Here is a 14,715-nt window from a genome sequence, read left to right as displayed (position 1 = left end):
AAAGTATTCTCAGAGTGATACCTTTATTGGCTAACCAGAAAAAAAATATATATGCAAGCTTTCAGAGCACAGAGGCTCCTTTGTCAGGCAATATTACAAATGAATTCAAAAGATACAAGGCACAACATTCGAGAGATGTTACAGCAAACACTTGTTCATGAGGTGTAAGGGGTGATGCCTCCTACTGATAAGTCAAGGAGATCAAATTAGGATTTTTTGTTGCAAATGGAGAAGAGGTAATTTTTTTCAATTGTTTAAAAAACATTTTTTTTAAAGGCACCTTCCCATTAACCTCTTTACCCCCGAGGGTGGTTTGCACGTTAATGACCAGGCCAATTTTTACAATTCTGACCACTGTCACTTTATGAGGTAATTACTCTGGAACGCTTCAAAGGATCCCCGATTCTGAGATTGTTTCTTCGTGACATATTGTACTTCATTATTGTGGTAAAATTTCTTTGATATCACTAGCGTCTATTTGTGAAAAAAACGGAAATTTGGCAAAAATTTAGAAAATTTAGCAATTTTCAAAATTTGAATTTTTATGCCCTTAAATCAGAGAGATATGTCACACAAAAGAGTTAATAAATAACATTAACATTTCCCACATGTCTACTTTACATCAGCACAATTTTGGAACCAAAATTTTTTTTTGTTAGGGAGCTATAAGGGTTAAAAGTTGACTAGAGATTTCTCATTTTTCCAACAAAATTTACAAAACCATTTTTTTAGGGACCACATCACATTTGAAGTCACTTTGAGCGGTCTTTATGACAGAAAATACCCAAAAGTGACACCATTCTAAAAACTGCACCCCTCAAGGTGCTCAAAACCACATTCAAGAACTTTATTAATCCTTCAGGTGCTTCACAGGAATTTTTGGAATGTGGAATAAAAAAATGAACATTTAACTTTTTTCACAAAAATGTTACTTAGACCCAATTTTTTTTATTTTCGCAGGGGTAACAAGAAAAAATGGACCCCAAAATTTGTTGTGCAATTTCCCCTGGGCACGCAGATACCCCATATGTGGGGAAAAAACACTGTTTGGGCGCACGGCAGGGCTCGGAAGGGAAGGAGCGCCATTTGACTTTTTGATTGTAAAATTTGCTTGAATAATTAGTGGATGCCATGTTGCGTTTGGAGAGCCCCTGATGTGCCTAAACAGTGGAAACCCCCCACAAGTGACCCCATTTTGGAAACTAGACCCCCCAAGGCACCTATCTAGATGCATAGTGAGAACTTGGAACCCCTAGGTGCTTCACAAATTGATTCGTAAAAATGAAAAAGTATTTTTTTTCCCACTTTTTCATTTTTACGAATCAATTTGTGAAGCACTTGAGGGTTCCAAGTGCTCACTATGCATCTAGATAGGTGCCTTGGGGGGGTCTAGTTTCCAAAATGGGGTCACTTATGGGGGAGTTCCAATGTTTAGGCACACAGGGGCTCTCCAAACGCAACATGGTGTCCGCTAACATCGGCTCAAATTGTTAGCGGACACCATGTTGCGTTTGGAGAGCCCCTGTGTGCCTAAACATTGGAGCTCCCCCACAAGTGACCCCATTTTGGAAACTAGACCCCCCAAGGCACCTATCTAGATGCATAGTGAGCACTTGGAACCAACAGTTGCTTCACAAATTGATTCGTAAAAATGAAAAAGTGGGAAAAAAACACTTTTTCATATTTACGAATCAATTTGTGAAGCACCTGGGGGTTCCAAGTGCTCACTATGCATCTAGATAGGTGCCTTGGGTGCCTCAGTGCATACCCGAGCACCCGATGCAAACTCAAGTAGCGAGCACTTGCGTTCAACACTAGTTGCCATATCGGCATCTTTTTTTTTTTTTTTTTTTTTTTTTTTTTTTTTTTTACTTTTGAAAAAAAAAAACAACCCTAACATTAGCACAACCCCAACCCCAGCGTTTATTTTTTACGCCGTTCCTCGTGCGGTATAAGTGATGAGATTACTTTATTCTTCGGGTCGGTGCGATTACAGTGATACCAGAATCATATTGGGTTTTTATGATTGACAGCTGTCACACACTATTTTGTAAAATCTAGTTTTCGCATCGCCATATTTTGGCCGACAGAGTCATGTGACGGCTTGTTTTTTGCGGGATGAGTTGACGTTTTTATTGGTGCCATTTTCAGGCATGTGACATTTTTTGATCGCTTTCTATTCCAGCTTTTGGGAGGCAGAATAAACAAAAACCAACAATTCAGAAATTGTGTTTTTTTACATTTTTTTTATTCTGCTCCGGGTGTGGTAAAATTGATAAGGTAGCTTTATTCTTCGGGTCAGTATGTTTACAGCGGTACCACATTTATATAGTTTTTTATGTTTTGGCGCTTTTACACATTAATCGCTTTATTCCGAGAGCTGTAACTTTTTGATTTTTTGGATGATGGAGCAGTATGGCGGCTTGTTTTTTGCGGGACGAGATGACGTTTTCAGCGATACCATTTTTATTTATATTCGTCTTTTTGATCGCGTGTTATTCCATTTTTTGTTTGGCGGTATGATGATAGAGCATTGTTTTTTGCTTTGTTTTTTTTTTTACCGTGTTCACTGAAGGGGTTAACTAGTGGAACAGTTTTATAGGCCAGGTCGTTACGAAAAAGGGGATACCAAATATGTGTACTTTTGTTTGTTTGTTTTTCATAATAATATTTATTGATGGGTACATTATATTTATATTTTTAGAGGATTATTTTTTTTTATATATTTTTACAATTTTTTTTTTATATATTTTTTTTCACTTTCTGGGAGTTTTTTTACTTTTTTACTTTGTCCCACTATGGGACTTTCACTTTTTTTATTCTGATCGCCTGCATGGCACAGGAATGCAGCACCATCCCTGTGCCATGCAGGCAGTCAGCGCTGGACAGGGAGAAGATAGTTTGGAGATGCACTGCGCATCTCCAAACAATCTTACTGCTGTCTGGTGACCCGGATGTTGTCATGACGACATCGGGTCGTCATGGCAACACCCGGGAAGCCACGGCAGACAGCGCTGGAGGCCGGAAGAGGAGGTGAGTATACAGATCACCTCCCCTTGCCACCGCAATGCTGCGATCGACTTCGATCGCAGCATTGCGGGGGTTAATGTGCTGGGAGCGGTGCAGGACTGCTCCCTGCACATTGTACCGGGTGTCAGCTGTGACAATCAGCTGACAGCCGGCGACGATCGTGCCCGCACATCCTGTGTGCGCGCGCGATCGCTATGACGTACTAATATGGGTCAGGCTCTTAAAGCCCATGGCACAGACGAGTATTAGTACGTCATGGGCTTTAAAAGGGTTAAGCAGGGACACACGTGACGTATTTCTCCTGCGAGTATCGCATGGTAAACCTCCTACTGGCCAGCACCTATCCTGACCCGAGCTTGACAGCTGTATAGAAATCCATCACGCTGTCATACTCAGGTCAGGAGAGGTGCCGGCCAGTCCATTCAGTGCGATGCGATCATCGCACGTGTTAAACGGCTGTGTGTCCATGCTCTTATTCTGCCTGTTGAAGGGAACATGTGAAAAAATGCTATTAACCTGAAGACATGGGGTAAATCTTGTTCTGTACCTGCGTAGCGCCCGCACTCAAAGTCCCGATGCCGGGAGGAAATTAACTTTTTTTCCCCGGAAGCATTTGGGTTTCAGTCACAGGGGTGGAGCTGGCGCAGTTTCAGTCACCGCTCAGTGTATAGAGAGCAGCGGCTGTAACAACACCCTCGGAACTGACTAACAACAGGATCCACATTAGGGTCAGCTGTCAGTCAGTGCGGGGGGCTCGGTCATAGCTGCCGATCTCTATACATAAAGCACTGATTGAAACCGCGCCTGATCCACCCCTATGATCGAACAACAAACGCTGGTGGGGGGGGGAGTGGAATAAAGCTCATTTCATCCTGGAAATGAGGCTCAAAGTGTGGGCGCCGAGCAGGTTCAGAATGCTATTAACCTGCAGATTAACCCTGGATCTGCAGTTAAATAGCTTATTTTTGCATGTGACAGGTTTCTTTTAATAATTACAATGCTATAAAGCTGCCGCACTGAAGGTGCAATTACTGGAATGAAATTAATTGTATTTCTCCCAGAAGCCGCCGACTTTGAGTCATAAAGGCGTGTTCGGAATGGAAGCGTGTCACCGCTTAATTAACAGTGATCTGAGATTCCAAGCACGCCCTGTTACTTTGATGGAAAGCTCACAATGTAGCGCATCTGTGCAGTCTTAAAAAGGATGCGCAGCACTCCTGTTGATGGGTGGACAAATCAGATTCCACTCCACAAACAGTATAAAAAGTAAAATAAAAAAATTGACTGCATTTTATTTCATACAAGTGTTCCAAGTCACTGCTGGCACCACCCCTCGTGACTGAAACCGGAACGCTGCGGGGAGAATAGTTAATTTTCTCACCATAGCGTTCGGCTAAGTGCGCGCACCGGGCAGATTAGTAAAGCTATTAACCTACAGATTGACCCTACATCGGAACATTAAGGCCACGTCCAGTTTTTGGTCAGTATTTTACATCCATATTGTAAGCCAAAACCAAGGGTTGGGTGAGAAATGCAGAAGTGGAGCACATGTTTCTATTTTACTTTTCCTCTGATTGTTTCACTCCTCATTGGATTACAAATATTGATGTAAAGTACTGACCAAATCCTAAATGTGTGAATGTAGCCTAATATTGGTGACAGGTCACACCCCCCCCATCCAACCCAGCAGCATTCACCTATGTATGAGTAAATTCCTTGCCTAACCAGCCCTGTATAACATTATTCAGTTAAATAAATGCTTTGGGCTATGTGCACACAGTGTGTTTTTTGTGCGGTTTTTTTTTTCAGAGCGGAAATGGGCCAAAAACGCATTGCATACCTTATCCTATGACATTTTGCAAGTTCCGTGCACATGATCAGAAATTTTCCTGACCAGATTTCATGTGCGGAAAAAAACGCTGCATGCCCATTCTTTGTGTGTTTCCGCATGCTTTTTTTTGCCTAGCTCAGAGCTCAGCTGCGGCTACGCTGGGGTGAGTCATCATTAAGCGCAGACCGGAGGCGAGCTCACCAGCAGGTATAGGGAGTTCCCGCGCTGTCAGCCATCGTTCTCCTCACCCCAGCGTACCAGCAACTGAGCTCCGCTCGCTCAAGCGCCGCTTTAGCTGTCAGGACAGCGGGCACCTTATAGGAGTGATGGCTTCCTGTGGTGTGGATCAGAAGCGGCGGCGCCATTTTAAACTCCACTGGCAAGAATCAGCAGCCGCATCAGTCAGTGAGCGCCTGAATACAGGTAACGCTCTTACTTCATACCACTAGTCAATTAGGGGGACGTCAGTTACCTACAGTACAGACCAAAAGTTTGGACACACCTTCTCATTTAAAGATTTTTCTGTATTTTCATGACTATGAAAATTGTACATTCACACTGAAGGCATCAAAACTATGAATTAACACATGTGGAATTATATACTTAACAAAAAAGTGTGAAACAACTGAAAATATGTCTTATATTCTAGGTTCTTCAAAGTAGCCACCTTTTGCTTTGATGACTGCTTTGCACACTCTTGGCATTCTCTTGATGAGCTTCAAGAGGTAGTCACTGGAAATTGTTTTCACTTCACAGGTGTGCCCTGTCAGGTTTAATAAGTGGGATTTCTTGCCTTATAAATGGGGTTGGGACCATCAGTTGTGTTGTGCAGAAGTCTGGTGGATACACAGCTGATAGTCCTACTGAATAGACTGTTAGCTGCTTTTTTCTTGCCATATTACAATTTCTAAGTAAAGAAAAACGAGTGGCCATCATTACTTTAAGAAATGAAGGTCAGTCAGTCCGAAAAATTGGGCAAACTTTGAAAGTGTCCCCAAGTGCAGTTGCAAATACCATCAAGCGCTACAAAGAAACTGGCTCACATGAGGACCGCCCCAGGAAATGAAGACCAAGAGTCACCTCTGCTTCTGAGGATAAGTTTGTCCGAGTCACCAGCCTCAGAAATCGCAAGTTAACAGCAGCTCAGATTAGAGTTCTAGCAGCAGACACATCTCTACAACAACTGTAAAGAGGAGCCTTTGTGCAGCAGGCCTTCGTGGTAAAATAGCTGCTAGGAAACCACTGCTAAGGACAGGCAACAAGCAGAAGAGACTTGTTTGGGCTAAAGAACACAAAGAATGGACATTAGACCAGTGGAAATCTGTGCTTTGGTCTGTTGAGTCCAAATTTGAGATCTTTGGTTCCAACCACCGTGTCTTTGTGCGACGCAGAAAAGGTGAACGGATGGACTCAACACGCATGGTTCCCACCGTGAAGCATGGAGGAGGAGGTGTGATGGTGTGGGGGTGCTTTGCTAGTGACCCTATTGGGGATTTATTCAAAATTGAAGGCATACTGAACCAGCATGGCTACCACAGCATCTTGTAGTGGCCTATTCCATCCGGTTTGCGTTTAGTTGGACCATCATTTATTTTTCAACAGGACAATGACCCCAAACACACCTCCAGGCTGTGTAAGGGCTATTTGACCAAGAGGGAGAGTGATGGGGTGCTAAGCCTCCACAGTCACCAGACCTGAACCCAATCAAGATGGTTGGGGGTGAGCTGGACCGCAGAGTGAAGGCAAAAGGGCCAACGAGTGCTAAGCATCTCTGGGAACTCCTTCAAGATTGTTAGAAGAACATTTCCGGTGACTACCCCTTGAAGCTCATCAAGAGAATGCCAAGAGTGTGAAAAGCAGTCATCAAAGCAAAAGGTGGCTACTTTGAAGAACCTAGAATATAAGACATATTTTCAGTTGTTTCACACTTTTTTGTTAAGTATATAATTCCACATGTGTTAATTCATAGTTTTGATGCTTTCAGTGTGAATGTACAATTTTCATAGTCATGAAAATACAGAAAAATCTTTAAATGAGAACTTTTGGTCTGTACTGTATATACACAGTACTTCGGGAGTACAGTTTGCCCTTCCCCTTAAGAGCAAAGACGCCATCTCTGTTCCCCACATGGAATTAGCCAGGGACACCTCCAGCATATGGAAGTAAACTTCCCTCCTTTTAATCAAGTAGTCAGCTAGCTAATTGCAGAAACCCTTTTATTGAAGAAGATGGATAAAAGAAAAAAAAAGAGGAGTATCGTACTTTTCAGCAGGAATGGACAGAAGAATTCACCTTTGTGGAGAGAGCAGGTACTTATTGTACTTTTAAAGTGTTGGTCTTGCATAAAATGCACACATTTAGGCACTGTGCCCACTATGCGTTTTTTAAGCGTTTCCGCAGCGGCAATTCTGCTGCAGAAACGCTTAAAAAACTCTTGGTAGAAGATCTGCCATGTTCCCCAATTATAATCCGCATGTGCTGTTCACATGCTGCGGAAATTTCCGCTGCGTATTATCATTGCGGAAAAATCCGCAGCACTACCAATTATTTTGCGGAATCGCGGCGTTTTCGCTGCCATTGACTTGCATTGGACCGCATGACATCCGCATCACTACATATGCACATGAGGATATCATGCGGTTCAATGTGTGGATGGTACCCGGGCAGGTCTTTTAGACCATCGCGAGTTGCCGGCAAGCCAGTACGGATCGGATAAGGACACAGGGGGCCATCAGAAGGTAAGTATAATATTTATTTTTTACCATTCTTTTACGGTCACACTATATAAATCCATGCTGGTTGCATGGATTTATATAGTGTGACCAAGTTGTCGAGCATTTTCCAAGTGATGCTAAAATCGCTTGGATAGCGCTTGACAACCCGCATGAGGAAATGCATGTGAAGAACGCTTCACTTCCGCTGGTCCCTGGCAGGAAAAAAGCATGTAAAATCCGCATGCGTTTTTTCTGCCAGGGAGATGCAGAAACGCTCCAGAAAAATCTGGAGCATTTCTGCATAGTGGGCACATAGCCTTACTTGTATTTAGTTTTAAAAATATTGTATGGCTCTCACGGAACTACATTTTAAAATATGTAGCGTTCATGGCTCTCTCAGCCAAAAAGGTTCCTGTCCCCTGCTCTACGCGTTTCTCCTGCAAATCGGCTCATCAGGAGTCACAAACCATATAAATTCCTAAGATGCAAGATGTAGAATCAAAAGACGATTTAGCTTTTGGTGATTGTAATGGCATTCTTGATAAAGTGCCTTGTGCATGCTCCTTCGCAGTGTACCAGTGGTGTTATTAATAAAGTGCCTCATGCATCCTCTGGATCAAATGTTCAAATAATGGTGCAGATATCACCAAATGGCAGTAAAAAGCACTAGACCCCACCCGGCTTTTTTGTGGTCCGTTTATGGGTATTTACTACATGTACAACAACTATGTGCTGTATGTTGTAGGACTATTGTCTAATATAGAATATACAAGAGGTAATAGTGTTCTCAGGATATCACACAGACTTTCCTGGATATTTTTCACCACATCTGCATGCTGCAGGTACAGTGGTGAGTTGTTTGCGGTGTCCAGAATCAGCTGTTTGGCTACTTTTTTTCTGCCCCTCTCACCTCTGTACGGAATCCCATCAGCTTCCATCAGCTCAGGGCCTAATGGTACCCTTTGGCGAGAGCCGTCGAGGAGCGGGGGCGCCATTTGCGTTCAAGAGGGTGCCAACCTCCGCTGACAGGTAGGGATAGACCAGTGTAAGGTATCCAACTCCCCCCCATCCACTTGTATTATCCAGTTTTGGTTATATACTGGCTTTTGTTTTTTGAGGGATTTTTTGTCTTTGATATTTTTAATTGATACTAATAAATTATAAGTTTTATGTGTATTATCTGTGAGTCTCAAGAACAGGTGAGCCCCAAATTTTGACTGGCACTGTAGGTTACACTCCCAAATATGGCTTTGTGCCACTGCAACATCGCAGCAAAATGCAGTGACATTGAGTACCGCGACAAGCAGAAGTCTAAGGGTATGTGCAGAAGTATCTCTCAGCCTGCGGCCCCGATGCTACGGAGGAGCTGATATGCAAATGAGCTCCGCTTTTTTTTTTTTTACCTACGGACTTTCCTCATAGAGATTAGGTCTATGGGGAAAGTCCGCATGCGGACCCGCATGAGAAATTGACATGCTGCGGTCTGGAAAGACGTGCTGCATGTCAGTTTCCGCGGGTGCACAGAGACGCATAGTGGACATGGGATTTGTACAAATCTCATCCACTATGCTGTAACAGCTGGCCGCTGCGGGTTTGACATTGCATAAGTCCGCAGTGTCAAAACCGCAGCGGATCTGGATCGTCTGCACACACCCTCAGTTAGCCTTTGTGTGACTTGCTCCTTGTGGTATCCTAGGCGTTGCAATGCAATCCCATTCACCTGCATTACGCTGTGACGTACCGTAGTAACGGCACATAGTGATCTCTGGCCGTCTGACCTGGGTCTTGGCCAAAGTCACAGTGTAACTAGCCCCAGTCTTAGGCTAAGTGCCCACGATGCAGAAATGCTGCATATTTTTTCCATTTCTCCCTGGCAGGAAAAACGCATGCGGATATTACATGCGTTTTTCCTGCCAGGTAGAAGCGTTTGTCAAGCGTTTTTTCATGAATTTCTGCATGCGGGTTATCAAGCGCTTTTCCAAGCGATTTTAGCATCACTTGGAAAAGTGCTTGACAACTTGGTCACACTATATAAATCCATGCAACCGGCATGGATTTATATAGTGTGACCAAGTAATAGTTAAAAAAAAGAATAAGAATGGTAAAAAATAAAAAATAAACATTACACTTACCTTCCAATGGCCCGCGGTCTCCTTCTCCGATGTGTCCGATCTCCCCGATGTCTCGCGGTTGTGTAAAAGGACCTGCCATGACGCCACTGAGTCATGTGACAGGTCACGCGACCGCCGACGTCAGTGGTCGCGTGACCTGTCACATGACTAAATGACGTCATGTCAGGTCCTCACATCACCGCGAGCCGCCCAACACACCAGACGCATTGCTGAGGAGACCGGGGGCCATCGGAAGGTAAGTATAATCTTTATTTTTTATTTTAAATTCTTTTTTTTTTTTACAGGTACTATGGTACCCGGGTCTGGATGAGAGTCTCCTCTTCTCCAGACCTGAGTACCATCCGCACATTGAATCGCTTCATATCCGCGTGTGCACATGTAGTGATGAGGATATCAAGCGTTTCAATGCAAGTCAATGGCGGCAATTAAGCTGCGTGCCCGCAAAATTAGTGGACATCCTGCGTATTTTTCCGCAATGATAAAACGCAGCGTAAATTTCCGCAGCATGTGCACAGCACATGCGGATTATCATTGGGGACCATGGGGCACGTATTAGGCTGTGTGCCCACGATGCGTTTTTAATGTGTTTTTGCAGCTGCGGAAACGCATTAAAAACGCATGGTAGAAGGGCAGCAATGTTCCCCAATGATAATCCGCATGTGCTGTGCACATGCTGCGGAAATTTCTGCTGCGGATTATCATTGTGGGAAAAAACGCAGCACTACCAATTATTTTGTGGAAATGCTGCGTTTTCACCGCCATTGACTTGCATTAGAACGCGCCAATTCCGCAAGACTGCATCTGTACTTGCGTAATTGGCGCGTTCTAATATGCGGATGGTACCCGGGTGTAGAGGAGACTCTCATCCACACCCAGGTACCATTAAAAAAAGCTGTAAAAAAAGAATAAAATAAAAATAAATATATACTTACCTTCTGGCAGCCCGCGCTGCGCTCCTACTTGCTTCCCGGCACTTTGCAGTGGATTGAAGGACCTGCGCTGAAGTCAGAGTCATGCGACGGGTCACTCGACGCTGACGTCGGCAGGTCTTTCAATCCACCGCTGCCGGCACCGAGCGAAGCAAGCCAGCGCGGGCCATCGGAGGGTAAGTATATATTTATTTTTTTATTTTTAACCCCTTTGCAACCCATGACGTCTTAGTACGTCATAGGACTCCTCCCCCAGTTCAGTGAGGGTTGCAGCACCGAGCACATGTCAGCTGATTCTTACAGCTGACATGTGCCCGCAACAGCCGCGGGTGGAATCGCGATCCACCCGCGGCTGTTAACATGTTAAATGCCGCTGTCAATCTCCGACAGCGGCATTTAACGCGCGCTTCCGGGAGGCGCGTCCTAAGCCCCGCCCATTGGCGACCCCGTCACGTAATCGGGGGTCACCGATGGGTGGGCATGACAACCCAGGGTCTGCAGCAGACTCCTGTGGTTGTCATGAGCTGGTCGCTATGAGCGCCACCTAGTGGTCGGCGCTCATAGCACAGGACCAATACTGCTATATGCAGGGGATCTGCTGATCCCCTGTATGTAGCAGAGGCGATCGGATAGTTGCTGCTTCTAGTCTCCTATGGAGACTATAGATGCATGCAAAAAGTGAAAAAAAAACATTTTTAAAATTATAAAAAAAAATTAAAAAATCTAAAAGTTTAAATCACCCCCCTTTCGCCCCATTCAAAATAAAATATTTAAAAAAAAACCTACATAGACATATTTGGTATTGCCGCGTTCAGATTCGCCCGATCTATCAATATAAAAAAAGAATTAATCCAAACGGTAAACGGCGTAACGAGAAAAAAATTGTAAACGCCAGAATTACGTTTTTTGGTCGCCGCAAAATTGCAATAAAATGCAATAACGGGCGATCAAAACATCGGATCTACCCCAAAATGTTATCAATAAAAACATCAGCCCGGCGCGCAAAAAATAAGCCCTCACCCAGCCCCAGATCCCGAAAAATGGAGACGCTACAGGTCTTAGAAAATGGCGCTATTTTTTTTTTTAACAAATTTTGGAATTTTTTTTCACCACTTAAATATAAAAGAACCTATACATGTTTGGTGTCTACAAACTCGTAATGACCTGGAGAATAAGAATGGCAGGTCAGTTTTAGCATTCAGTGAACGTGGTAAAAAAATAAAAAACAACTGTGGTATTGCACTTTTTTTGCAACTTCACCGCACTTGTAATTTTTTTCCCGTTTTCCCGTACACGATATGGTAAAACTAGTAATGGCGTTGAAAAGTACAACTCATCCCGCAAAAAATAAGCCCTCACACGGCCATATTGACCCCCAAAAAAAACGCTATGGCACTGGAAACAAGGGGAGCAAAAAACAAAAACGCAAAAACGGAAAATGCTCTGGTCCTTAAGGGGTACCACTCTCTCGGGTCACACTATATATAAATCCATGCAGTTTGCATGGATTTATATAGTGTGACCTAGTTGTCACAAGCACTTTCCAAGTGATGCTAATCGCTTGGAAAGCGCTTGTCAATCCGCATGCGGAAATGTCAGTGATAACGCTCCATTTCCGCATGTCCCTGGCAGGAAAACGCATGTACAATCTGCATGCGTTCTTTGCTGCCAGGGAGATGCAGAAACGCTCAGGAAAAAATCCTGAGCATTTCTGCATCGTGGGCACATAGCCTTACCAAGCGTTTTCGCTGCAGAAATTCCGCAGCAAAAACGCTTGAAAAACGCATAGTGGGCACGCAGCCTTACAATGTCAGGCAATCTAACAGAACATGCCTCTGTCAAACGCCTTACATACCAATGCATAAAAAATAAAATTACAAAATGGTTATTGCAGTAATCGTTCAGATCTGGAGAATCATGTTCCAGGTATTTTTTATCACACTAAATGCTCTAAAAACAAAATTTTAAAAACAATGGCAGAATTGTATTTTTTTCAAATTACTTGAAAATTTTAAAAAATATGACTCTTGGAAGAGAAGGAAAAAGCAAAAGAGCAAACAAATAATCACCAGGTCTGGAAAGGGAGTTACATGCTAGATCTAAACACTAATGACCAAAATCCTGTCAGGTAAAAGTGACGGAAATGCCACAATTTCCAGCCGCACAGCAACCTCTGAGAGACAAGGAGGCAGAGAAGGAACCTTGCTAATCTGCACTTGGGCCAAACTGACTGACTTCTGACATGTTTCATTCAAACAAGATACATTACATTTTACAAATGGGGCGACTCTCATTCTATTACACATAACACAGCATGACATGGCCTAAACAAATACATGGCCTAAGGCTATGTGCCCACGATGCAGAAATGAAGCAGAAAATTTCTGCATCTCCCTGGCAGAAAAAACGCATGCAGATTGTGCATGCGTTTTTCCTGCAGAATACATGCGGATCCACATGCAGATTGACAAGCGCTTTCCAGGTGATAGCATCACTTGGAAAGTGCTTGACAACTAGGTCACACTGTATAAATCCATGCAAACAGCATGGATTTATACAGTGTGAACCGTAAAAATTAAAACAAATAAAGCTATACTCACCCCCGAGACCCCGGCGTGGCTGCAGCGCTCGTTCCTGGCTGGTTCCTGGATGCCGGCATATCGCGAGACAGAGCGGTGAAGGGCCTGTGGTCACATGACTGTGACGTCACCGCAGGTCCTCAAGCGATGCCGGCATTCAGAGAGAAGCCGTCGGAAAGGTGAGTATAAACTTTATTTGTTATTTTATTCTTTTTTTACAGGTACAATGGTACCCAGGTCTGGATGAGAGTCTCCTCTCCTCCAGAACTGGGTACCATCCGCACATAGAGACGCATAGAAGCCGCTTGTACAAATGTACAGTCGCGGTTTCTATGCGTCTCAATGCAAGTCAATGGCGGGAGTTCCGCTGCGCTTCCGCAAAATTAAATGACATGCTGCGGATTTTTGTACGCAGCATAAACGCTGCGGAAAAATCCGCAGCATGTGCATAGAACATGCGGAATCCCCTTGGGGACCATGGGGTGCGGATTACCTAGCGTTTCACAAGAGTTTACGCTGCGGAAATTCCACAGCATAAACGCTTGAAAAACGCTACGTGGGCACACAGCCTTACTCTTATTTTTTACAGTAACTGTTCTACTAAGCTTACTACATTTAGCATGCACTATGTGTCAAGAGCATTGCACATTCATTTCCACCTTATATGTATAAGTGCAATATATAAAGCCAGCCATTAATCATAAAAGTACTGAAAATTAGCAGCACGTAGCTATTTCCATAATATATCGGATTTGCAGCTCATTTCTTTATATAATAAATGATGAGGCGCAGTGGCGCCATTTAGCTTTCCCTCTTCCCGCCATTTTATGTGAGTGGGCGGAGCCTCGTGGTTTCCCGCCGAAAGTCCCCACAGTGTATGTAGTCCCGGCAGCTGCAGTGGGACTCCGCTGTTCTCATCCCGGACATGACGGCTGTCTCCTGAGCAGTCCTAATCACTGACATAACAGACTTCTGCTGAGCAGGTCTCACTCCTGCCATAATAAAACCTTTCTAATACACCCACAACAATAATAGGAGCGCAGAACCAATTACAGGAACAGTCTCTACCCCGCGCTGCAGTGTAACCAGCTACTAGTCAGCCATATCCCGCACATTCCCGCTCCTCACCAGCTCATGAAGGCTCCTGTCAGCAGGCGTCCAGACATGGTGAGGAGCTGTGAGGGGAAACCCTTCCGTTCCGTCTATCCTCCGTCCACAGTGCTCGTCGGTGCTGTAGTGACGACCCCCTCACAGCTCCAGGCTGTGTTACAGGGGGGCGGATACTGTACAGTGACACGTGTGAGGGGGGCTGTCCTCTCATCTCTGAGTGCTGCCATAATGGCTTCCTACAGCAGTATGCTGATATAATATTGGCAGACAGTGCGGAGGTATAGACACAGCCCCCTAAGAACTGACTCACTGGTTGTTCTAATTCATCCATTAAAATGTTATTCACTAATTCTTTTATGGATAAATTGCAAAGTGTTTGTAAAAAAACAA

At 44.1% G+C, this 14,715-nt stretch overlaps 1 long non-coding RNA gene across 1 annotated transcript in view; it reads right to left on the bottom strand.

Moving 5' to 3' along the window:
- LOC141257198 (uncharacterized) overlaps nucleotides 1–14,483 on the bottom strand; it is a 73,348-nt gene extending 58,865 nt beyond the window's left edge. The window contains exon 1 of the long non-coding RNA XR_012318033.1: nucleotides 14,344–14,483. This is a non-coding gene — a long non-coding RNA (uncharacterized lncRNA). The remainder of the gene's footprint in view (nucleotides 1–14,343) is intronic.
- Between the last annotated feature and the right edge of the window lie 232 nt (nucleotides 14,484–14,715).

The sequence above is a fragment of the Phyllobates terribilis genome, unplaced genomic scaffold (assembly GCF_046119375.1).
Source record: "Phyllobates terribilis strain yellow unplaced genomic scaffold, ASM4611937v1 Scaffold_3__8_contigs__length_932513732, whole genome shotgun sequence".
In the NCBI taxonomy this organism is placed as follows: domain Eukaryota; kingdom Metazoa; phylum Chordata; class Amphibia; order Anura; family Dendrobatidae; genus Phyllobates; species Phyllobates terribilis.
This window is presented reverse-complemented; position numbering and strand designations above follow the sequence as displayed.